Source organism: Papaver somniferum, chromosome 5 (genome assembly GCF_003573695.1).
Source record: "Papaver somniferum cultivar HN1 chromosome 5, ASM357369v1, whole genome shotgun sequence".
Taxonomy (NCBI): Eukaryota; Viridiplantae; Streptophyta; class Magnoliopsida; order Ranunculales; family Papaveraceae; genus Papaver; species Papaver somniferum.
The window spans coordinates 32,936,110-32,963,032 of NC_039362.1; positions in this window are offsets into that span (position 1 = coordinate 32,936,110).

Consider the following 26,923-nt stretch of genomic DNA (forward strand, 5'->3'; position numbering starts at 1 on the left):
GCTAGTATTTTTATCAAAATAAAATAGGTAAGTAACTAAGGATAGTCAAGTAAAATACTATCATCTCCTTCAAATTTTGACAAAGTCAAAGCGAACTGTCCTTTGAAATGGAGGGAGTATAAACTAGTTAGTCTCCAAATGAAGACTACCCATAGCCTCCAAACTTTACCACTTCTATGAGGTTTCAGCAACCCGAGTTTCTATTACTGTGTAATATTTGCGCCCAAGCCCGTAGTATGTTTATGAGCCCAATCACCTGCAACCCGAGTTTCTTTTCCCACTTCTCTCTTAAGTTCTTGACTTGTTATTGGATGAACCTGGTAGACCAAAAGCTGCCATGATTGGGGTATGTGATCAATGTCTGGTCTGATCTGTTCTTTTGTGTTCTTGACTGGGCATGAAAATTTCCCAAGTACGAAATAGGTCCCCCACTTCCGAAACAACAGAGGAACTGAAAGGCGGTAGTTGGTGTTTTTATTGGCCATATGCCCAAACGTGCCCTGTGCATGTAAGTTCGCCAGAATAGAGATGAACCTTAGCAGAGCCGATCCTGATCCGAGAGGGCCCTGTTAGAATTTTTTTTTTGGGGAGCCTCTTATTACAATGTACAATTCTTTTTTATGGATAATTAGAAATAATCCGTGCCGCAACGACATGGCATGAGACGAACTAATTTTTAGTCGTAATGATTTGAAAAATGCTACGAACTATGATAAGACTTATTTTGATCCATGAGAACCGGTAGCTATAAGAATCTTAAATATTATTCATCCAAATAATTACAAATTCGGTTACACTTGTAATTAATTAAAATAATAATTTATGATAAAAATATCAAGTCAATTGTTTTATTTTGCCCTAAAATATTATTTTTAGTCGACCCGAAGTTGGTGGTCTTTGATATTATTTTGTGTTTCAACCCAAAACTCAGACGATATTTCAACCAAAAATTTACGCAAACCTTTATTTCCCTTCCCCTAAAATTACTTACTTTCTCAAAACTAACAACTTCCCTCAAAAAATCTCACAGATCTCCACTACGTTTTTGATTTTCGCTCACTCCACATGAGTTAATGAAACCGTTCAAAATTTCAAGTGATACAGATCAAACGAATGGATTTTGAACACATTATTCTTGATTTTCCATCTCATGTCTACTGAAAATTTAGGATATCAGATTTGTGATTCGTGGTTCAGGAGAAAATATGTAAAATCCATTATGTAACTCTGATTCTTTGCACATGTTTATCAATTGCAGGGGTGGATTCATATGAATGAAAATAGTGGTTATGATTCATTGCACCAAATGTCTTCATATTAATTTCAAAACAATTTTGTGCTTTGGTTTGTTTCTCATCTAGGCATGTTATAGAATTTTGTTCTTTATAAATAATTTATATCTTTTTATTTAATTTGCTTCCTGATTCATGATTTAATAAAAAAGACAATTGGTAATCATGAATTTTCACTATAATTGGTCATCATGGATCAGAAATAATACCATAGTTTTCATTTAATTTTGTGGATTTATTTGAAATTTTGTGATTCTTGATTTTGAAGATTCTTGGTGTGTTATTTATTTATTTGTAGATGGAGAATATAATGTAAAAAAAATCAAATGATGAGATAACTAAAGCTAATGGTCTTAAAAGAAAATCACATTTAATTTAAGTTTTATTTATGATCCTAATTATGAGAAAACCCATTCAAAGTATATTCATGATGAAAAGAGGTTACAATTTTTACATCCGTCGGATGTCTTTGGCTGGAATGAGATTGAGATGGTTGGATGCAATGTTTATCTCTAAAATGTTTATTGTCAACTATCAGTATTTATTTGTAAATACAAATATTTTCTTTAATACTTATTTGGAAATTAAGAATATGTGGTGCACTAAAAAGAACTGACTATTAACGGAGGTAGTAACGCATACTCCAGAAAACAAATGAATTTTTGGTGGGAACGAAACAATTAAAACAATATTTGAAGTGAAGCAGCAGATCACAACCAGTTCAGTGGATCGAGTACTTTAGTTTTATCGCTAAGTCGTATGTTCGAAGCTAAATAAGTGATTTTTGAACAATTTTACGTTCTTTATTGTAACAAAACTAGTGACAAAACCCCTAGGTGACCAACTTAAAGGAACAAAAAAACATCCACATTAATTTTAACAAATTAAATCAATTTCATTAAATAGTGACACAAAAACCCCAGCTCAAATAATAATTAGCAAATTTAATTTTTTTTACTTTGAAAAAACCCAAACGTACCCTTCTTCATCTTCGTCTTCTCTCCTTTCTTTTTTCTTCTTTCTTTCTCTCCTTCTCCCCACCACCATCACCACCAGCAGCGATACCAGATCTCACCAGCAGAAACTTTATGCTTCCCCGACCACACTAGCACCTTCGTATCTCACCACCACCACCACCTTCGTCCGCCTCCTTCAATTCCATCACCACCTTCGTTCCCTTAACCCTTAATTGTTGAAATTAGGGTTGCGATTTTAACTTCAGTTGAAGAACAGAGATGTGTTGGTGACGAATTGATGATTGAGATCGATTTTTCAAGGAAGGGATGATGGAATGGTGACGTTTCTAACAAGGTCTAGGAATTAGATCTAGGAATTGATTCCATGGTGGAAATGAACTACCGATGACGATATGCTCGTGTTGGGAGAAATGGTGGATTTAGAATGATAATTTGAAGTTTTGAAGTATTAAAAAATCTTATCATTTCACTAATTTTTCAATTGATTTGGATATCAGATTTCGTTTTGTTTGACATTTCGTTGGTTTTTATTCTTGAGAATTTGATTTTGATTGTTACTGTAAGGATTTATTGACTTGGTAAAAATCTTATTTCCTTCTACTTTTGATTGTTACTGTAAGGATTTATTGATTTGGTAAATTTAATTCCATTTACATGTTTGATGATGAATTAGATTTATTCTTAAAAATGTTATACCAAATAGTAGTGAGATTAACTTTCCAGGTGCAAGATTTCGTCCTTGTTTTCTCTGTGTTGGTGGAAATGGGATATGAATATTACAGTTAGTCTTATGTTGCTTGTTGGTGGATTGATTTTTCTAATAGTAGATGAATTTTGAACTGAAGTTTGTCTAAGTACTTTAGTCTAAAATGTTGAGATCAATGAAGTGTGCATTACTGTCTCTTAGTGAGGTCCATTTTATGGGCTAACTTTTTAATTGAAGTCCATGCCAGTTAAAGAACTGGTTAAGGAAAGTGTACAAGTTGTTTGGTTGTGCAATTATTGAAAACTTAAGTTGCGTTTCCACAGTTAACTTAGCAGTTGACATTATGTGGTTTGTTAATGTTGAGCTGCCATGCATCCATTTCAAAGTCATATTTTGCAGTTCAATCTGATAGTTATCATCTATGGTTAGAGTGGTTAGACTAGGTGCCCCTGTTGAACTTGAAAACTTGCATAAGTACCACAGTGTGGCACTCTTTTGACTCCTGCACCGACACTTGTGTGCAGCGTAAGTGAAGGAGGCATCTCCCTAAAACATGCTCTTTTTAATTTCCGAGTACCTACTTGAGATGATTTGAGCATATGGAAAGAGAAAAGTAACTATTCTATTCTTGTTGGCCAATATTCTTATATCTTATTACTGATATGTTGGAACTGCTTGTGTTTGATTCAGGGTGTCAGGTACTCAGTCAGACCCATCAAATTGATGCTAGAAAGGAGAGAAAGATGGAGACATTAAGGACTGCTCTTGGGATGAATAAAGTTGATGAAACTTCTTTACTACAGGAAGAAGGGAAACAGGAAACTGTTCTGGAAACAGTGGAATCTGATTATGAAATTAGGTGAAGGAGAGGGTCCAAAAGAAGGTTTAATAGAGAAAAATGATGGCTAGAATTGAAATGGGAAGCAATTGCAGGTGGTGAATTGGATTGTGGAGCTGAGTAGAGTCAGCTAGGAGATGTTGCTGCCGCTGATTTCAGATTGGCAGTGTGCAAGTGTAGCTGCTGGTATTGTTGATATGGTTATTGCAGTGATGGGTTTGATATGGTTATTGCAGTGACAGGGTCTTGTGACGAGTTTCATTTGATGCTGCTAGTAAGCTCCGGTTGCAGCTGAAGTTAATATTATAGAGAAGGTGGTACTGGTGTTGGCTTTGAGTTGGTTCTATATGAAGAATGGTGTGAGCTGATGCTTGAGAATGGTTTTTAAGTACAGTTGCAGGTTGAGAGTGTAGAGAAGAACTGAGATGCCTATGTTGGTGGTGATTATGAACTGCAGCTGGTGATAATCAGAATCCATGGAGGAACTGGTGTTGCTCTGGTTGAATTAATATGGATATTGCAGGTCCAGTTGAAGATCAAACTGAGCCTGAGATGGAGCATTTGTGGTGTTCAGGTATGAGCTTGAACTGAAATGGAAGGCAGTAATGCAGTGGATATGGGGTTTGAAGTGAATTTGTAGTTGCAGGTGCAATGAAGTGCTGTAATACAATGAGGAATTGCCTGTAAACCTAGATGGAAAGATATACCAGGTGAAGCTGAGTAATGGGTCTTGAGACATAACTGGTTGTATTGCTGTTGAAGCGCAGAAACCAATTATGGTTTCATCTTATTTATGATGAAACCAAAATCGGTTTCATCGTATTTCAACAATGTATTTCTATCCATGAAGATGTATAATACCTCTTAAAAAAATTCTTGCAGGTGATTTCTCACGAAACCAAGATGAAACCAAAATCGGTTTCATCGTATTTATGATGAAACCAAAATTGGTTTCATCGTATTTTTGGGAGGTGGTGGTGGTGGGCGGTCGTGGTGCTGGTTTTGGTCGGCGGTGGTCGACAGTGGTGGTGCTGGATGGTAGGGTGGCTCGTATTGGTGGTGCAATTACGTAGTATCGGTGGTGGTGGTGCTGGTGGTGGTGGTCGGAGGTGGTGGCGGTGGTGGTCGACAATGGTGGTGCTGGATGGTAGGGTGGCTGGCAGTGGTGGTGCAATTGCGCAGTATCGGCGGCGGCGGAGCGGTGGCGGGGTGGTGGTCGGTGGTGGTGGGGTGGTGGTCGGTGGTGGCGGCGGTGGTCAATGGTGGCGGCGGTGGTGGGGTAGTGGCGGCAGTGGTGGTCGGTGGTGGCGGCGGCGGGCGGCGGCGGAGCGGTGGTGGTCGGTGGCGGCGGCGGCGGTAGTGGTTAGTGGCGGCGGTGGGGTGGAGGTGGTGGTCGGAGGTGGCGGCGGTGGTCGGTGGCGGTGGTCGGAGGTGGTGGCGGTGGCGGCGGTGGTCGGAAGTGGTGGCGGTGGTTATCGGTGGCGGCGGTGCTTATTGGTGGTTGTTTATTTCTTGTTGGGGGTGACAATATAATAAGAATTAAAGTGTGGTTGATTTTTGTTTGTGTTGGGATGATTTAAACTAGAAGGGTAATATAGACAGTTTATATTAAATGGGGTTTTTGTGAACAATTTGTTTTGTTGGAGTTTTTATATATGGATAGTGACACCTTTGGGGTTATAACTCGCGGACCGGTAACTGGGCCCTGTGTGGTCGCACGGCCTGCACACCCTCAGGCCTGGCTCTGAACCTTAGACAGTTAATTCATGAGCCACATGAATGAATGATTGGGGCCTGTTAACTGCTAATTTTTGGTGAATAGGATTGTTTTTTATTTGATTGAAAACTCAAAATCATCAATAAATAAATTTGAACCCTGATTTTGGGCATACCTAAATCTTTTTAGGCATACAAAGCAATAGTCCTAACTTGAGTGACTTTATAAGGGGTACCCTATGGGTAGTTCAACTACCTATATGCCCTTAAATCTTCTAAACTACTAATCTATCCCTAACCCTAATACAAAAACCTAATACAAAAAAACACTAAATCAGTTTTCTAGTCTTCTAGTCTTCTTCTTCCTTCCCTCCTCTGCCTCCCTCACTTCATATCGCATCACATCGCCGTGAAACTGATAATCGTCGATTCATGAAAAATTGATCGTCGAGTAAACTCTACTATATAATGGGTCGTCGTAAAACTGTAACGCGTTCTAATAGATCAATTGAAGCACCAACTGAAGATGAAGATGTAGAACAAAGTGAAATCCAACCACAATTCGAACCAGAAGAACAAAGTGAAGAACCAACACCTGAAATGAGAATAAGAAAGTAAGTTTCTACAAACCCATCTCGTATTTGATGTTTTTGATTGGTATAATAGGTTTAATAGTCAAAAATTAGGGTCTTGCGGCGGTTACAAGATAGGGCTCGGCTTAAAAGTATTCCCAGATTTGCGCCGAACTGTTCTTGAAACTGAACTCTGAAAATGCATATGAACAGTTCAGCTTAAAAGTTTAGATGAGATTTGAGCCGAAATTTGTTAAATAGAAGCCTTGTATTTAGGATCGGCTTATTCGATACAATTAGATTTGAGCCGAACATGTATTTGTAGAATTTCATAGATTGTTCAAGTGTATATGCTCGGCGTATCCTATGATATTGTTATGCGCCGAACATATGTTACAATTCCTAAGTATAGATTCGGCTTATTCGATACTATTTGTTTTGAGCCGAATATGTGTTGTTAGAATTCATTATTTTTGCAAGTGTAGAGGTTCGACTCATTTTATGAAATCATTATGCGACGAATAGTAGTTTTAATTCGTAAATATGGATTCGGCTTATTCGATAATAGTAGTTTTGTGCCGAATATATATGTTCAACTTGGAAATATTTTGTGCATATAAGCCGAACTACTCTCTGTAAATGATAATCAAATACATATTTCATATAGTTTGTATTCCTTTGTTGTTCGAAGTATTAGGCTTATAAGTTTTATGCTTATGTCAGGAACAATGCAACTAAAAAGAAGAAGAAGATGGAGGTACGTAACACCTTCTACTTCTAAAACTCCCGATCCTCTAGGAGGAGGTAAGAAAAAATTGGGAGCGAACCGTAGAGGAACTGACGCAGAAGAAGTAGATGAACAAGAAAGAGTTGGAATACAAGAAGAAGGAATTTATGATGATGAAGAAGTTGATGATATTCAAGAAACACAACCCCAAAGAAAACCCGAGAAAGGTAAGAAGGTTGCACAACCAAAGTCAGTGAACAAAGTTGCAGAACAACGGGCTACAGTTTTTCACATTCCTGATGAAAATGATGTAATTTCACCTAGATCGGATGGTGAGCCTCATGGTCTTCCGGAAGATGGAGGAAATGTGTTGATTGGTTACGACGAATCTTGGGAAAAAAGGATTTATGAGACTCCTGATCACAACCGTGCAGTCCGAGTATTGAGACACCAGAGGGCAGCAGAATGGAAACTTTCTGAAGAGGTTGATGAGGTGGTTGCTTACGTACAATGCTCTGTTTTATGGCCTACTATTCAATATGGACATCAAGAATATGAGAGTGTGACAGCCTCCTGTTTTGCCGAGAGACTTACACATTTCAATTACCTTTTGGAGAGATGTCAATCTCTCCTGATGAAGCGAGTAAGATTACATGCCTCAAAGCAAGGGGTAGAAGCGTGGATGCTGATAATTATGACATGAGTTGGGAAGAGTTGTACAAGTTGTTCGAGGAAACTCTTGGTTGAAGTTCATTCAAAACTAAGTTGGAGTTTTGTCGATCCGTTACAGATGTCAATTCTGTTTGCATACCTGGTGGAAGGAATAAGAAGAATAAGAAGATCAAGCTAACTAACCTGAAAAAGGAATTGGAGTGCACGGAGGAGAAAGTAAATAAGGGGGTGTTGGTAATGGACGAGATCAAAGTGAAGCAAACCGGAACCGCATACTTGCTTTATACTCTTGGCAGAGATATCTTTCCTGACCTTACCGGAAACAAGGTAAATACTAATTATCTCCAATTGGTAAAGAATATTGAAACCGTTAACAAGTATGCTTGGGGAACGACTTCGCTGGCTTACCTGCTGGACCAACTTGCGACCGCCTCTAGGTTGACAAGTACAAACATTGGAGGAAATTTCACTATGCTTCATGTAATTCTCGACGATCAAACATGAAATTTTCTGGGTCATCAGTGTATGGTTCGACTTGTTACTGTGGTCACACATAAGCCGAACCATAAGTTTTCTCACGTTCGGCTTATAAGCCATCCAATGTTTTAAGCCGAACAATGCACTAAGTTTTCAAATTTCTTTATTACTTTGTTGTGTCAAACCAAAAAATTGTCTACTGTTTTGTTTCTATTAATTCAATCATTTTAAGTTAGTTATGTGGTTATTTGGATGTAGGTGTGGGTATATGACCATTTCCCAATTTTGGAATTGGCCAAAACGTTTGAAAAGGATGTCGAGTGGGTTGATACAGAGCCAACAGCAGCAAGGTACGAGTATGAGGACTCGAAGAAAAGGAACAAAAAACAGTTGGTGGCAAGTTTGAGGGAGAAGTTATATACAATGGGTGTTGATGACGTCTTTTTTCAACCATATGTGAAGGAAGATGAAGAAGATGAAATTGTTGAAGATGAGGATATGCCGGTGGCTATGTACCATGCTCCATTGTTTTATCCCGGTGGTTATGTAATATACGATCCTCGGAGAATACTTCGTCAATTAGGATGCATCCAAAAGGTTCCTTTGTTTGACGAGAAATTCATGTTGTTGCGAAAGGATGGTAATGGAACTAAAAGCACCACTTCATCATGGGAACCAAAGTATGATCCCGACCCTACCCTTGAGTATTAGAATAATTTAGATACTAACAAATTAGATGTTACCAAGTTAGTACCTTTAGGTGATGATCCATGTGAAGAGGATCCGAGCTACATGGATTGGTATAACCAGATTTCTCATCCCTTCATTATCAATAAGAAAAGTCAAAAGAAAGTTGATAAGGCGAAGGCAATCAAGATCTCTGCTAAGTCTACTTCCGAAGAAGTAGTGATGGCTTTCAAGATAATGGTAAGAAGGATTTCACTTTAGACTCTTGCATATATAGGTTCATGATAAAAATATCTTCGTACTCACGGTTGGAAGTTGTTGTCAAATGAAAATAGGTTGCTGCGGGTAGGGTGATATTGAAAAAAATGAAGAAGAAACTTGGTTGCAAAACACCTATGACTATTGAATAACAGAAATACCTCTACAACAAGTGGGATGCAATTATAAGCAAAGGACAAGGACCCGAGGAATTCGAGGTACCCGCACAAAGGCCTACCATTAATAGGTCTCGACAAGTTGGTGAAGGTACAAGTGGAGGTGGTACTAGGGATGATGCATCGGAAGATGAACGCCAATGAGGAAGAGGAGGTGGTCGTGGAACTAACAAGAAGGGTCGTCGTTAAGTGCACATTTAAGTTTGCCAAGTTCTTTTTAGTGTTTTCTTAAGTATTAAGTACACTTTGCAAGTTCTTTGACTTTTAGGTGTTGAACTATCTTTTTAATGTTTGCTAAGTGCACTGAATTCATGTTATGGACACCTTGAATTTCATGTTTTAATCGATAGCGTAATAGTTAATTATTTAACTTGGTTTCCTGGAACTTCTAATATTCTTTGTTAGGTTCGGCTTGTCCTGTAATTGTAGTTGTAAGTCGAATTGTGTATGTCTAAGGTTCGGCTTGCTTTATAATTTGAGTTATAAGCCGAGCCTTAAAAATCATTATTGGCGTGTAATCCAGTATATAGTTCGGCTTAAATCTCACCGATATGGTGATTCGAACCTGTAAAAATTTTCAAAAAAAAAATAGTCGTTGCTTATATAGTTCGGCGTAAATCTCACCAATATGGTGAGCCGAACCTGTAAAATTTTTGAAAAATATAGCCGTTATAAAACTATATTTTATATATACCTACATGTTTTTTCATATTCTTAAGCACATATGCTCAAAAAATGGCACCCCCAACTCCTAAGTATACTCTAGAAGAAGATTTATCTCTTTGCACTAATTATATAGCATACTATCCAAAGAAGGGTGAAGAACGACGAGTGAAAGGTCTAATGAGTATGTACTACTTGGTTAGAATTAATGAAGCCTTATGCACGGAAACAGGTAATCCTCACAACCGGGATAGTGCATCCTTGTTTTTCCGAATTGAAAGTATTAAGAAAAAAGTCACAGACTTCATAGCTTTAGTTCGGATTGTTAGTCGATATCGACTCAAGGGTGAAAAAAACTCTGAGATTGAAGTTTGAGCTCTAGAGGAATGGCGACGATGGAAGGGAAAGAATTTCAAATATGAAGATCACTACCACATTCTTAGAAGGTTTCTCATTACCCGTTTAGGATATTAGAAATTTATTGCAAGGCTACAATGTAGCGGGGATGTAATCCACATTTTCTATGAATTTGAAGAGTCTATTTGGAATGATATAATAATTCTTGTGTTCATGAATCATGCCAGATTCGGCTTTTATTGAAATACTGTTACAAGCCGAACCTAACAAAGAAACACTGGGTTTTTTTAATTTTGCCAGGTTCGGCTTTCTTTATAAAAAAAATACAAGCCGAAGACAGAAAAACTCTGATTTTTTTCTGTCAGGTTCGACTTTCATCAAAATAATACTACAAGCTGAACCTGACAGAAAAACTCTGGCTTTTTATCACTCTGTCGGGTTCAGCTTTCCTTTAATTAATGGTACAAGCCGAACCTTCTCCTGTGTTCATGGTTCCAGTTTCCAGAAAACGACACGTTCCATAACCAAAAAGTAAATCATTCAAGTATTTCGTTTTGATGGGTACATGTAACTGCAATTCTAGTCAAAATATCATCCTCATCATACCCGAAAATCAAAAGACACAAAATACGCGGATAAATCCATGAAACATTTTTTATGGAGATCCTAAACGAATCTCATCCTCTTCACTGACCTCTTTCTCATCCTCTTCACTGTCCTCTTGCTTATCATCTTCATCTTTATCACTTGAAAACTCAATTACTTGTCCACTTGGGGGCTGCACATTCAAATAATTCTAAAGATCCATTTCCGTCGCATAATTTGCACACCAATCTATCGAATAATTATTTTCAAATCTATGCCAAAATGATGCACGCATCAAGGGTGGTAACAGGCAACCGGGTTTAAGTTTGAGGCCGATAAAATGACAATTTTGAACAAATCCAATAACAAGTCTTATATCCTTTACACCATCATGGCAAGGTTTTTTTGGAGGCCCGTAAGTAAAGCTACTACCCGTCCATGCGAAACAATGTACGACGCAATTGAATGTCTCCGCTATTAAAAACCCACAAATGGGCATTGCCATCCAATGTTCTTCGGTAATGATAAAATCCCCATGCAAATGACGTTCGAATGCAATGTACTCCGCTGCCACCCCTGCATCTCTTCTTGGACCTGTTCTCATCATTGTCTTATAGAATTCTTTGTTTTTACGTAGGGTTTGTAACAATCATTGACGAATATAGTTCACTTCATTTTTAGGGGGCACCGGATTGTTCCCTTCCTTAAAAGGACCAAGTTGTTCCGCCGTGACGTAATAACCACAATTTCCATCACCTTGCACGTCGTCCATTGCTATAATATGCTCATGAATTAATGGCGATAGATCTTCCAAGTGGTTATCGTATATAAAATTGATAGGCCTCAAATACTTACCGGACTTATCTCTTTTGGGTCCTCTCATCCTACCAATTTCATGTACGGTCCTTTTCTCCTTTATCTTAGTTTGTGAAGGATACATCTTAGCCTTCCCCTTCACATCCTCTTTACTATCCTTTGCTTGTGACGGACAATCATTATCATTCACCCCTTTGTTACTTGTTTCGGATTTTTGAATACTCGGACGACCTCGTTTTTTTGGTACTTTGACTTCTTCCTCCTTCATAAACATCTCAATTTCCTTCTTTGCCTTTTCATACCTTGCATCATGGTGGTCAACCCCGGATGGATCCCTTTTAGCAGCCAATAGTTCCTTGTTGGCTTGTCTAGTTTGAAAATTATTCAATTTCTTACTCATCCTACCTTTCGGATCACTCTTCTCCGGTTCCAAAATATTTTCTTGGGTGAAAGGATACATGACCGGCATCATGTTGTCCCATAGGATTTTCTTTTGAGCTCGGAACATATTCCTATACATCTCCGCCAACTTTTTCCCATTTGTCGTGTCCCATATCTCTAGATCATCCTCGTCGTCTTCGGTTGGGAGAGGATCGAAGCTTAATTGTTTCCAAAAATGATCAATATCCTCAAATGGTATGATACCATCCTTGCACTGAAGTAGGTCGTGGCGGCATGGAAGTCCCATAGATGTCATCATTTTACAAACACACTCTTCCTCCAAGTTGGCTCCTAATGTCTTAATGAAATCCACTTCTTGCATCAACAAGTCGATGCACAGATGGGAGACTCTATAAGTTAATTCCCGTAGCCAATTACTACCATTATTCTTGTGTCTAAACATAAGGTTATGCTCGAACGCGGCTTTAATTCTCACAACATCACTTTTGAAATATTCATCAATTGCATCAAAAACCGTGACAAAAGTGTCAACACATCCAAAAAGGTTCTTCTTCAACCGATAATGAGCCGAATCTACCATACTTGTGGCTTGGTTGTCGAAGTGTTTGTGCCAATTTATGAAATAACACACGAACCTTTCTTTATTAGGTTCCAACACATCTTTGACCAAGTAAGTAATGACATCGGGGTAGTCGGTCTTCCAATGCTCAATAAGCATTTTCAAATTTTCTTCATAGACATCCTCGGTGATTTACCATACCAAAGCTTCCCATTCGCCTTGGAAATAAACCCACAACATCTCATTATGTTCATATGCTTTCAAGAATTCCTTCTTTTTCTTTACTCGTGTCTCCAACGGTAGTTTAGCAATATTCTCTAATTCTTTAAACTTAATTGGTTGAATTATCGGTTGGCATTTTTTCCTCACATTGCACCATATATGAAATGTGCAAAGAAAGTTGAAAGCATCCGGAAATACCTTCTTAATAGCATACATCAACGATGAATCTTGATCGGAAACGAACACTTTAGGAAGAGCACCCTCCCGGAAGATTAACTTCAATTGTTCTAACCCCCAAACATAACTCTCTTTCTTCTCGTTTTTCAAGAAAAAAAAAACCACGGTGAACGGTGCCTTTGTCGAAGTATGCCCCACAATGTTCATCAACGGCATCTCATATTTATTAGTCTTGTACGTGCAATCCAATATAATAACTTGTGGGAAGCATAGAGCCAATTGGACGCATTCCGGGTGGGCATGGAAAAGGTGTGTGACTTGACCGAAGTCATCCAACTTCTTTTGTCAAGCGTAGTTATTCTTCACCCCTAACCACATTACTTGTTGCATCACCATCCTACCTTGCAAATTGAGTCTTCTAATCTTTTGTCTTGCATTGTAGATAGTTTGCATAGTCGACTTGTTATTCTTGTTGTCCGCCATCAATTTGCTAAGAATCCTAGACGGTGGCAAACGTGCTCGTGTCATTTTATCCACTTCTAGCATCTCGTCGGGTTTGAGTCGCGCTACTTTCGCATGTCCATGAAGGTCTTTGGGACGTGGGTGGTTATGACGACAATCCATATCTTTATTCATTATCCAATATTGATCTTCTTTGTTCAAGGACTTATTCTTGAGATTGAAAACGATCTTGAAAGGAAAATTTGTTTTCTTCGTCTTCGTCATATTCTTTCTCCCGGTCTTCCCAACATATACGGTACCCTTTTTAACCTTGCTACCGCCGGTTCCACTACGCTCACAAATCATTTCAAACCGATCCCCTCGGCTTTGTTGTCCTTTAACTAGTACACAATTTACCTTCATCGCGTGTCCCTCAACCCAATCAAGAACTTCGGGTTTAGTTTTCCATCTCTACGTTCATTCCAAAACAAATAATTTATAAGAAAAAAACTTTGGAATATTCCGACAACATTAAGGTAAAAAAAAAGTTCTTACATACCAAATCATTTTGGAAGTGATCCTTGGTATCCTCGTGAATTATTTCTACTGGATCAGGTTGATTTTCCATGGGTACAGGTCCGCCAAGCACGATCTACAAAGAATATCACAAGGTTAAATACTACAAAAGGAATATAATAGCAATGTTCGGCTCATTCGATAATCATATTATGTGTCGAATCATGAACATTTACATGTTTCAGCTTATACGATTTCTCAATATGTGTCGAACCACGAACAAAATTTTAACCCAAAAATTAACAAATTCATGTTCGGCTCATACTATAATCATATTATGTGCCGAACCTTGAACATTTAGAGGATTCGGCTTATACGGTATTCTCAATATATGCCGAACAAATTCATGTTCGGCTCATACGATTTTGAATATATAAGCTGAATCAGTAGTTATTTTTATTCCGGGCTATTCAGGATGTTGTTCGGCTTACTATGAAACTTTCATATAAGCCGAACTAGTGTCTAGCAAAAGGGTTGGAATTGAAAATTATAGGTTCGGCGCATGCTGTAAACATATTCAGTGAGCCGAACCGTTCATCATTTGGTTGATTCGGCTCATAGATGTGAGCCGAACCTCAACCTGGTTCGCCGGACCATGAAGCAAAAATCTAAACTTTTGATAATTTCGAGCTATAAAAGTGAGATTGAGCATAATTTTTTATTTTTTTTGGTAAATCCAAATTGAATTAATAAATAACCAAAATTACAACTATAAAGTAAGAAAAGAGGCAAAGAACCCCAAAAGGGTTGGAATTGAAAATTATAGGTTCGGCGCATGCTGTAAACATATTCAGTGAGCCGAACCGTTCATCATTTGGTTGATTCGGCTCATAGATGTGAGCCGAACCTCAACCTGGTTCGCCGAACCATGAGGCAAAAATCTAAACTTTTGATAATTTCGAGCTATAAAAGTGAGATTGAGCATTTTTTTTTTTTTTTGGTAAATCCAAATTGAATTAATAAATAACCAAAATTATAACTAGAAAGTAAGAAAAGAGGCATAGAACCCCAAAAACTTACAAACTAATCAAATCTAAAATAAGATACAAAAGGTAATTCAATTGAAGCAATAAAATCAGGTCTTCCATCATAACTTAAGCCTTCACCATCATTCAACCAACAACCTCTCTTAGCCATCGTGTCTGCAGCGAAATTTGCTTCCCTATAAGTATGCACAAAAATCATCATATATGTACTCATAAGATAGAAGTGTACCTGTGTATTAGAAGCATTGGGTTCCTCATATATGTACTCATCATCTGGATTTGGCTCATAAAAATCATCATCTTGAGTTTGTGTTTGAGTTTGAGCTTGAGTTTGAGTTTGTGTAAAATCATTCTCATAGTCTAAGAAATCAACCATTTGGGAATCATTGTTGTAGTTGATATGTATTTTCCTATGTTTTTTATATGAATTATGACCCTCCTCATCCTCCATTGAATCAAGAATTAAAAATTTCTCACTTTCTCCTTCTTGCTCTCCTTCTTAACCAAAACTTTGATTTTTTTTTTCCCCAAAATTTTTTCATCTAAACAACCTTTATAATTCTGAAAATTATCTTAATCACTAAACAAAATATTTAATCACTAATCCAAATTACTAACACTAATACGTAAAGGGTAGATTTGCCATTAAAAAAATTGGGTTAAGGGGATATCTGATTTTGTTATTTCACAACTTTTTTTGTCTTTATTCAGTATGCATAGAAAGATTTCAGTATGCCTAAAATCAGCGTTCATAAATTCAATAATAACAAACTTTTTCATTTGAAAACATATATTTTTCAGTGATGCTAGACCTACCGAAACAGTACACCGTGAAAGCCACTGAAGCCTGATCTTGCGGCAGTTCTTGAATGGTTCGAGCATCGGGATAAGTGCGTGCAAAGGTGGGGCCAGGGCTGTGTTAGTGTCGGTGCTCACTTCGGGAGATTTCCGAAGTGAGTCCAGAGTTATTCTATATTTTTAGCATATGGAGGGGTCTAATATCATGTGGACATGTGACCTAATTTGTATTGGCGTTTGATTAATATTTTATTTATTGTTGTCTTATAGACAGACCCGAACAAACACAATCTCAATATCTGTCATGTGTAAGTTGCTCAATTAAGAGAGCAAACAATTCGTTACAACTACTCACTGTTTGGACCTAAAAAAAAAAATCTCCGGGGAGGAGGAGGATTTGAGGAATGGGGGTTATGGACAATGGACAATGTGGTTGTACAGCCACATGAGAAATATGGATAAGCTTTTTGTCCCAGTATTTATAATTCGTATACGTATGTATGTTGTTTGATCAAGATATCTTTATTTACTATTCATATTTTTTCCTTTATTTACCTTTCAGTAAAATTACTCCTTCCATTTTAAAATAATTGGTAGATTTGTGTCTAATTTATATTAGACCGTTAGGTTAGTCATATATGAAAGGAACCCCACAATGGCCCCCAATCCCTTGTTAGGTTTAATATTTTTTTGGTTCACAATATTGTTTTGCAGGATATAACTTTTTGGGGGAATTATTTCAAAACTAAGTTAATTATTCTATCCATGTAGGTGACAGTACACAGGGACAACAAAGCGGCAAAGGGTCTTTTTTGGGTAAAACTTTGATTTTGATTAATTAATAATATAATAATATGAACAGTCTGTTCTGTTTGGATATCAAAGCAATAAGAAAAGGAGGGAGGGATACCCTTTGATAACGTTGCTTTAGGGCTGGGAAGGCAACAAATGAGATCAGATGTGATGATGATGAAGCAAGATGATGAGAGTTCAAGAAATTCTGTTGTTTGGATTTTATTGGTAAAAGGGGAGAGTGAAGTGTAGTTCCCCAAAAAACCACTCTTTTTCTTCCTTCCTTCTTCACTCTTTATGAATTTACTATTAGCATCGTGACTGGAGTTATTTATTGTCTGTTTCTTTCTCATCTCATGTTATCTCAAATCCCATCTTCCTCTGTTGTGCTCAGTTTTTTTGCTCACCAATCACCACAACAAATGCGCAAGCCCTTTCTTTCAATGAGGATGGTTATGGCATGCAGTTTTTCGATAGTTGTTTTTCCTAGTTTAATTGGGGTCCATGAAATTTTGTTTGCCCCCCAAATTTTTTAGGGGTGTAAAAATCGGAAGATGAATATACTATTTTATCTTTAATTAATATTTTTTTTCTCAAGTAACGATCCTCATTAATGACCCTTCACCGATATTAACGATAGTTCAGGGTCGTCATATACATCATGATCAAAACAATAACGACTCTAAACTGTCATACACTAACGACTCTTTTTAGAGATTAACGACAGTGTATAACGACATTTCTAAAACATTAACGACTGTTTAAGTCGTCAAATGTGTAACCAAAACAGTAACGATCCTTCCAAAGGGTCGTCAGGGAATTGATCATTTTTATGACGACCCAAAACTGTCGTACATTTCCGCCATTAATGAATCTTCGACAGTTTAGAGTCGTCACTTAAACAGTCTAAACATTAACGACTGTTGAGGGTCGCCAATAAAATTTTTTAATACCTTGACGATTATTCATACTATCTGGGCAAAAAAAAAAAAAAAAAAAAGTTAGACTAAAAATTGCAGACAAAAAATCTGGAAAAAAAAATTAAACTCTAATTAAGTAAGATATCACTAATTAATTAAGATTATCACTAATTAATTAAATTTTAACACTAATCATTTAGGGGCATTTTAGTCATTTAAAAAATATTTTTATAAGGGGTGACCCAAATTAGGTTCTGGTAACCTTTTTTGTCCTCTAGTGCATGGCCCCCAATTAATTCCGATGGCCCAATTAAGCTAGGTTGTTTTTTCTCCTTGTCTTGTTTTAACCTTGGGACCCATCTTTCGTCTCACTTTCCTCATGCCCGATTTTATCAAATGCATAAAAACGCGTTTTTAAATCGTTTTCTTTTTACCAAGAGTAGAGATTTACATGGAAACGGTTATCCGCTAAAACCGAACAGAACCCAACCGATTAGAAAAAAACCGAACGGAACCATTTACAAATGGTTAATTTTTGTTTAAAAAGATAAAATCGAAAGTAAAGGTTTAGTTTGATGTAAAAACTAAACCGAATACCAACTGTAAAACAAATTAGCTTTGATGTAATTGATATCAACCACTAGATCTATCATAGATTAACTATATTTAATTGAGTGTTTTTCAGAATGATAATTGTCCCCTAATTTGTTTCACAAAATCATCACACCTTTAATTAGTGTTGACAAAAAAAAATAGTGTTGACAATAAAGTCTTTTTCTACCCGAGTTAACTGTTTTGAAAAAAACAGTCATATTTTGGTCTTAAATACCCTTACTCCATTGTTGAGGTGATGGTGATGAAGTGGTGGTGGTGGTGGTGACGGCTATACCCTAATGAGGAAGCAGTGAACCCTTATAGGGAATGTGATATAACGATCCTGAATGCGGGCTGAAGTTCTGGTACAATGTAACGATCCTGAATGCGTTCGTCGAAAACCAGCAACAGCGGCAGCAACAACATCGGCAACCATCACCATCACCACCGCCTTCAACATCCATTAATGGAGTTACATGAACAACAACATGGATAAACAGGTAATTCCCCTACTCACTTAACTTTGAATTCTGGGACAGGATGTCAATAACTCTGAAACTAACGGTGGAGTGGTCATTTTGAAAAATGATTGTAACAATGTGATGGCTTTGTGAACCGGATTATGAAACTGTGACTGTTTTTGTAAATACCCAATTTAATTTTATCAGTAGATTTACCTATAAATGTCTATATTTAATTTTAATACGTAATATTATGTGTAACTATATTTTAATCTTTCATTTTCTTTATGTATCTTTTATACTGTTGGTTACATGAAACTAACAAAATAATGGTAAAACCGAAACGGAAACCGAATGGTAAACCAAAACCGAACGGTAAAACTAAAAACCGAAACCTTTGGCTAATGGCACAATTTTGGTTTGGAAAATCAAAAGCCGATAGTAATAGTTTAACTTTGATTTGAGCAAAATCTGAACCGAAACCGACCATGCACACCCCTAACCAAAAGGGTGGATCCATGGATACTCTTATATAGATGTTATTTCACATAATTTACGTCATTTTTTTTCCAAACTCAAACAACAATGAACTGTAAGCTAATGTTTTGATGATATGTTCCTCTTATAAAAAAAATTTACATATCAAAAATAAGTATAATCGAGACGTATAACGCCATCATCTACCATTTTGAAAATCAGACGTTGAAATTGACAGTTGAAATTAAGATTGGTAGATGGTGAAGTTTGGTATTTTGGATGTCATGTACCGTAAAATTTTATTGGGCTTGAGTCTTTTAATTTTGTCGGTCTCTCTTTAGTAAAGGTAGTTTAGTGAGAGTTTGGAAATAATTGAATTAGGGCAATCGTCCTCGAGTTTCCCACTAAGTGTCTGATTTAGTAATGAAAAAGCCTTAGTTTCCTTTTGGAAGATTTTAGGCTCTGTTCCATACAAAGAAGGTAGCTTGTTACCAGAAAATTCGTCTAAGTCTCGTACGGATACAGTATATTGGATTATGTTCACTTTTGGTAGGAATATAAAGTCTTATAAAAGGGACGTATCATTAAGATATTGGCTTTAAATTCATTATTATTTAAGTTTTATGGAGAAAATGGCGTAAATCATGTGATAGTATCTATATAAGAGTGTCCACGAGGTAGTGTCTATATATAGATCCTGATAAATAAAATTATGATAGTTTTTATCTAAGGATTATAGCAGGCGTAATATCGTGAAAACAATCTTAAATTATGACCATTAATTTTTGAAAATAATTATTATTGTAGAATCTTTTATTTTACCAAAAAAAATTGGTAAAATATCCTATTAATTGTTTATAATCACCATAATCATATAAAAAAACTCGCATTAAAAAAAATTTAGAAGGAAAATCCTTTAGTTTTATCGTTAGGAAACAATAGTTGCAATGCGTGGTGTAAATGTCAAAACAGTCTTTAAAAAAGGATTATTATTTAGAGGAAGATCAAAGGATGGTTGTTCTTATGTAACCAAGCTTTGCAGGTTGTGAAATGTTTTTTCAAAACTATAATGGGGTTAGTCGATGGTTCTTTTGGGCATTGACTACTCTTTTTGGCATTGACTACTCTTTTGGGCGTTTGATTACTCAGTGACTGCAAAATATTAGGGAGCCCTCATATTATTTGGAGTTTTAAGCCTCGTTTATATTTGCATGTGATATTTTGAATATTATTTTGGCTCTGCTGAATAAGTCTTTAGTTTCCTACGGATTGCTGACTCGCTTGGAGGAAAGTCTACCGTTTTGAAGTCTATTCAGTTCAGGTTCCCGCATGTCAAAGGTGATGATTTTGTTTAAATCCCCACAATATAGGGATCTACTGTTGATCCTTTGAAGTGGTGATAGATTCTTCTTTTTACGATTTACTTTGTAATGGCTAGTGACAGAGAAGTGAAAAAAAAAAAAACTTTTTCACTTTTTTTTTTTTGCATGTGGATGTTAGAAATTTGACCTGATCATTTACTGATGTATAATAAGTAATTTGAAGGTTTGAGTCGAAAGGTTTTGATTTCTTAGAACAAAACAAATGTATATGTAGTAAAATGATAAAAATTGTATGACGGCGATCTGTGTACAATGAAATCTGTTTAACAATCCTAGTGTTCGATTTCTATCTCATCCATGAAAACTAGCAGTATAAGATCAGGAAAAAAAAATATCAATAGAGAATTGGTGTTGACAAGTTTCTTTTTCTCTTTTCTTTTGTTGTAGGGATAAGTAATTAGAGGTTTGAGTCGGAAAGTTCTGATGTCTTAAGACGAAAACAATGTTTGTGTAGTAGAATGAAAAATTGTATGATGGAGATCTGTATGCTACGGAATCTGTTTGATGTTCTTATTGCTTAATTTCTATCTCATTCATGAAAAATAGAAACACAAGAACAACAAAGATATAGATAAAGATTTTGGTGCTGAAAATTTCGAACTAAAGTCATTAGTATTGTTACTTAGCAACTTTACCACGATACTACAGTGACACAGACACTAACAAGATAATTTTAACTGATTTAGAAAAAGAAAAAAGTGTGAATCTTATCCTACGGGTAACTCATGGTAAAAAAAAAAACGACTAATTATTTATCCTGGCATATTTAGGGGACACTAGAAAGGAATTAGGGGCCACTAATAAGACAAAATATGGTCACCCAAACCTAAAATGATGCCACTCCTTATTTTCAATTTTCGTAATGGCTAAATTGCCCCTCACATTCGGTAGTTAATACTACAATCGGTAGTTTAACTATATATAATCGGTAGTAATTATGTTACAGTAACTTCCGAATATAGAGTAGCCCCAAAAATGAATTTTGCCAAAATCCTTTATTTTTCAAATTAGAGGAATGATATTCGGTAGGTAAATTGATTGTTATCTACCGACTATTTTGATTCAAAAAATTCAAATTTATGTATTAAAAATTAAACATAATCGTTAGATAATGAGCATCACTTATTAACAGAATTTACTGCCGATTATGGTAGTATCAAAGTTCGAAAATTAAAGGATTTTAACAAAATCTCATTTTGCGGCCACTATACATTCAGAAGTTAAAGTAACACAATTTACTACAGATTATGCCACTATATAATTGGAAGTTAAGTTCACTTATCTTACTTCCGATTGTTATAATTTCAAATTTTGAAAAATTAAGGTTTTTTCAAAAATTCATCTTGGGGCCAGTATATAATCGAAGTTTGTTAACTTAAATCTGGTGTATATGGGAAATCAGATCATTGAGCACCTGAATCACTATGCCTCAAACGATCAGAGGACTAATATTCAACGACCAATATCTAGTCCAATGCAAGAAATTGAAAATGATTATATGAATTTTTATTTTCTTGCTACTTATGATGCCATCACTGAACTCACGGGAATTTGAATATGCATCCAAACTTCCACATGTACCACAATTGGAAGAAGGAGTTTCTCCATCAGAGTTCACTCCAGAGACGAAGGAACAACATAGCATCTTTGGAAACACTGAAGTGGGCAGGACTTTTGAAGTGTAAGGAAATAAACATTGCATGCAGTAACATAAGACTCACTAGGACCATGTAGGGAAAGGAAAGATCAACTTGTTGGCATGCAAACAGCAAGGTTGACGCAATTCTGTACTTGATAAATAGTTTTAGTAGTTTATTTTGTAAGGATTTCAAGTCCAAAAACTTTAAGGATATATGTAATCTGGAAAAATTTGGCTACTCTCAGCTCAGGCCAAACTATTGGCTAGACAGTCACCAGCTGAATGATCTTCTGTAATCGTTTTTCCTTTCTTAAGTTTTTTTTTAAAAAAAAGAAAAAAAGAAGACTACTTTTTTGGGCATTGATTATTTAGTGAATGTGGAATATTAGGGATCCCCTCATATTATTTGGAGTTTTAAGCCTCGTTTGTATTTGCATGTGATATTTTGAGTATTATTTTGACTTTGCTGAATAAATCTTTAGTTTCCTGACGATTCCTGACTCGCTTAGAGGAAAGTCTACCGTTTTGAAGTCTATTCAGTTTAGGTTCTCGCATGTCTAAGGTGATGGTTTTGTTTAAATCTCGACAATATGGGGATCTATTGCTGATCCTTTGAAGTGGTGATAGATTCTTCTTTTTTACGATTTACTTTGTAGTGGCTAGTGACAGAGACATCCTTCCCGCTTTTAGTTTTTGCTAGTTTTTTCTTTTTCACTTCTTTTTTCTTGTGGGTGCTAATATTTTTCTAAAGAACTCTATACGTGTTTCGACACAGACAACAAGAAATTTGACCTGACCATTTACTGGTGTATAATAGGTAATTTGAAGGTTTGAGTCAAAAGGTTTTGATGAACAAAAAAAATGTTTATGTAGTAAAATGATAAAAATTGTACGACGACGATCTGTGTACCATGAGATTTGTTTAACAATCCTAGTTTTCGATTTCTATCTCATCCATGAAAAATAGCAGCACAAAATCAAAAAAATAATAATTATGAATAAAGAATTGGTGTTGACAAGTTTCTTTTTCTCTTTTCTTTTGTTGTGGGGATAACTTTTTTCTTTTTAATATTTAGAGACATAGAACAAGAAATTGGACCTAAGCATTTATCGATGTATAATAAGCAATTTGGAAGTTTGAGTCCGAAGGTTCTGATGTCTTAAGACGAAAACAATGCGTATATGGTAGAATGATAAAGATTGTATGATGGCAATCTGTATGCTACTATGCCATGAAATCTGTTTGCCGTTGTTATTGCTTAATTTCTATCTCATCCATGAAAAGTAGTAACACAAGAACCAAAAAAAAATATTGATAAAGATTTTGGTGCTAACAAATTTCAAACTAAAGTTAATAGTATCATTATCGGTCAACTTTACCACGATACTATAGTGACACGTATATTAACAAGATAATTTTAATTGATTTAGAAAAGAAAAAAAATGTGAAACTTATCCTATGGGTAACTTATGGTAAAAAAAGAAAAAGAAAAAAACGACTAATTATTTATAGCCACAAGTTCTTTCCAAGAAGTGAAAATTAGTAGATTTAGATCGATAGTATTAGTATAATAAACGAAAAAGATTAAAAAAATTCTTATTATGAATACTAATCAATACAAAAAAAATGCACATGGTATGATAGATTAGATTTCATTAATTAAACACTTTCGTTAAGATAGTTGTTAGCGGGGGATCGTCATTAACTCCTAATATAGGAAAATCATACGCAAAACAAAAAATAAATAAAAAACACGAAATCAGGTTGCGTGATAACTATAGCCATAGGGATTGAAAATTCAAGTACAAGTAGGGTAAATAGGTGACACACATGAAAGTATAAAAATTGTAGTGTTGTACTGGCAACGGCAATTTACAAATCAACCCCTGTATTGGAGTATTATAATGTATAAACTGTTCTCAGTACCTTTTTTTATCTTAAAATAATCAAAAGAAAATTAATGTAGTCTTTTTCTGACAAAATGTCCAGTAAAGGTTTTCGGAAATCAATAACCATGTGATGCCTACGTATTAGACTATACGTCCTTAGAACAGCTGAGTTACGTCCACCGTGCCTTCCCACTTCTATATGCTATGTATAGACATCGGTGAATATCTGAGAGCCCTTTCTAATATACAGCTGATTCAAAGTAGTTTCCCTCAATTCCACGTAATAGTGTCACCAAAACTACGTATTCCAGCTGCTCCACTTGGAAAACAGCTTATAATTAGGAACTACTTCTGCGTCTACAGCCGATCATTACATCTTCGAATATTATGACTGTATGGTGCGGTGAGGAGTAAAGATATACTCCAGTCCAGTACATGTTGGTTTTTGCCCATGCTCAAATTTGATAGTATTTCAATTTCTGCATCATCACGTAACAGATAACGTTAACTTGTCAATGGAGTTGGAGTATATCTATTGTCTTTGTATTTTTTGCTTTGTGGTTCAAAGCTTTACCAAGTGTACATCTCAATTGACCACAAAAATACGTGTGTATAATACAACAACCACTTGAGAGAAAACAAAAATAAATGAAACAATTTTAAAGCAATACGGCATGGGTACAGCTTTTTGGAGGTTCCGTGCTTTTTTTCTTCCTCACAAATCACAATGTGAGTCTGCAAATGACCTGCGAAAAACAGAAAGAAAATTCCAGATTTCCATTTGTGCATTTTCATTTTCATTTTCATTTTCTTTTCGGTTTGTGTTCCCTTGCCAAAAATAGCTTTTTTCAATTTTGGAGCTGATTATGTGCCATGGTGGTGGATTTGGATCACAGCGGTAAATGTATGTCACGATGCTAGTCCTTAGTTAATTTAGATTACTATGACTTTTTTGAGTTGCACATGAGGCATGCATTTTTCCACATCACATCGCAGACTCTGGATCACCGCCGTTTACACAATTTAGAGTGCAAGGTAGATGATATTCTTCTTCTTTGTCCCTCATCAAAATATTTGGGCGACAAATTGTGTATACTAGATGACAGTATCATATTGCTAAACACAGTTACGGAGTTATGAAGAAATTTTGGGTCATGAGGCATGTTATGGTCACAATATAGTTACGGTCATTGAATTTTTGGTCACGAAGCAGACGTTGGCTAAGGGCAGTTTATATGGACTCAATAAATCAAGAGTTTGTTCATTTTGATCCCACAATGGACTCAATAAAAGAGAAAAATAGTTGGATACATGGGCAAATCTAATGGTTTTCCCATTGAGGTTCTTGAACAATCTTGCGTCTCTTTTCAGACCACGCGGGTCATCATTAGCCGCTAGCGGTCTAACTTAATCCGCATGGTCCGAATAAATCTGATGGCGGCTCAAATAAACCCGTGCGGCTCCGCTCCCCAACGGATAAATCTGATTTTCATCATTCACCGGCTTTAACTGTTTTCCCTATAAATTCAACTAATTTCAACTCAAAATTCACACTAGTTTTTTTTTCTTCACTCACTAGTTTTTTTTAATAGGTAAAAGACTCTTCACTCACTATAATTTGTAAAAAGATGTCTCGACCCTTGTTAGTTCGCGAGCTCAGTATACTCGAGAAGAAGATTTAGCTATTTGTAGAAACTATGTGTTATTACAAACTCAGCTTGCTGAAGCACATTATCCGGGTGTGATTTTTGGGCGGTTATTTACGAAAAGTTCTGCAGTGACACTCGTAACCTGAGTCGTTCTGCTATATGCAACATACAAAATCGTTTTCGCACAATTAAGAAAGAAGTAAGTGAGTTTGTAGATTTAGCCATGCTGGCCAATTGATTTAGACAGAGGGGTGAAACTGATGCTGAGATGGTAAGAAGATATTTAGATGAATGACAAAGATAAAAAAAAAAAATGGTTTTTCGTTTCCAAGATTGTTTCGAAACCCTTAGGTAGTTGAACACGTTCAATACTTTCTTGTTAGATATTGTTCCACGAGTACATCTCAATGAAGATGGTCAATTACAGGTTTTTCGATTAGTTAATCGAGTTAGTAAATTAAATAGTAGTTCCTAACTAGAAGTAATTATAATGCTTAATTTCTACCTATGTAATTTGATTCCAAGAAAAACACTATTTTTCATTAATTAACATAGAATTACATTAGTTGCAGAAATAAAAGTTACAACTCTTCTAATGTTGATTATCATTGCCTTCTTCACCTCGATTCCATTCTCCAAGACCCGAAACACTCTCACTTGCCAGCAAACTTGAGAATTGATCTATATCTCCGTAGTTTGAGAAGGCAGGAGAGGGTGGTTGTAAACCAGAAGTTCCTACAAATGTAGAAGAGGTTGCTTAAGGTGGTGATAGGTGTCGTAAACACCTTCATTTTTATCTATTGTTTATGCTTTCTTTGCTATTATTCGTGTGAATTATGTATCTTATGTTTGCTTTTGAGTTTTATAGGTGTTTTGGAGTCATTGGAGCAAAAGGAAGTGAAACTCGGTCAAATCCATGATTTATTCCCAATCATCTTGAAGAGAACAAAAAGACGAAACTAACAACGAAAGAATTAGTTCATTCCGGCTTCATATGAGAAAGTTATTTGCAAAGCCATTAAGTAATCCTGTCAGTTCCAGGGAACTGATAATACATGAATTAAGAAGGAAAATAAACTGTCAGTCCTCCAGAACCGACAGTTGAATGGAATAATGGATGGCCCTTATCCAATCTATCGGGGTTCCTTGATAACCTTATCTTCTTTTACATCCAAAATTAGGACTTCATCAGAAATTCAGACACATTTTAAAAGGGGATCTGAGAAGAGTTTTGCTGCCGATTGAAGCTTTGGTGAAACGAAATTTGCTGGGAAGAATATTTAATGAGGAGAAGGAACAGATGATGTAGCTACATCGTCTGAGGTGAGGAGTGATGGCGATTGAAGAATTCAGAGTCCGAACTGGGCAAAGTTTCAAGCCGATATTGAGGTTCAGACCGGGAAGTAATTGAGATGGGAAATTAGTGAAGCTGTTGATGT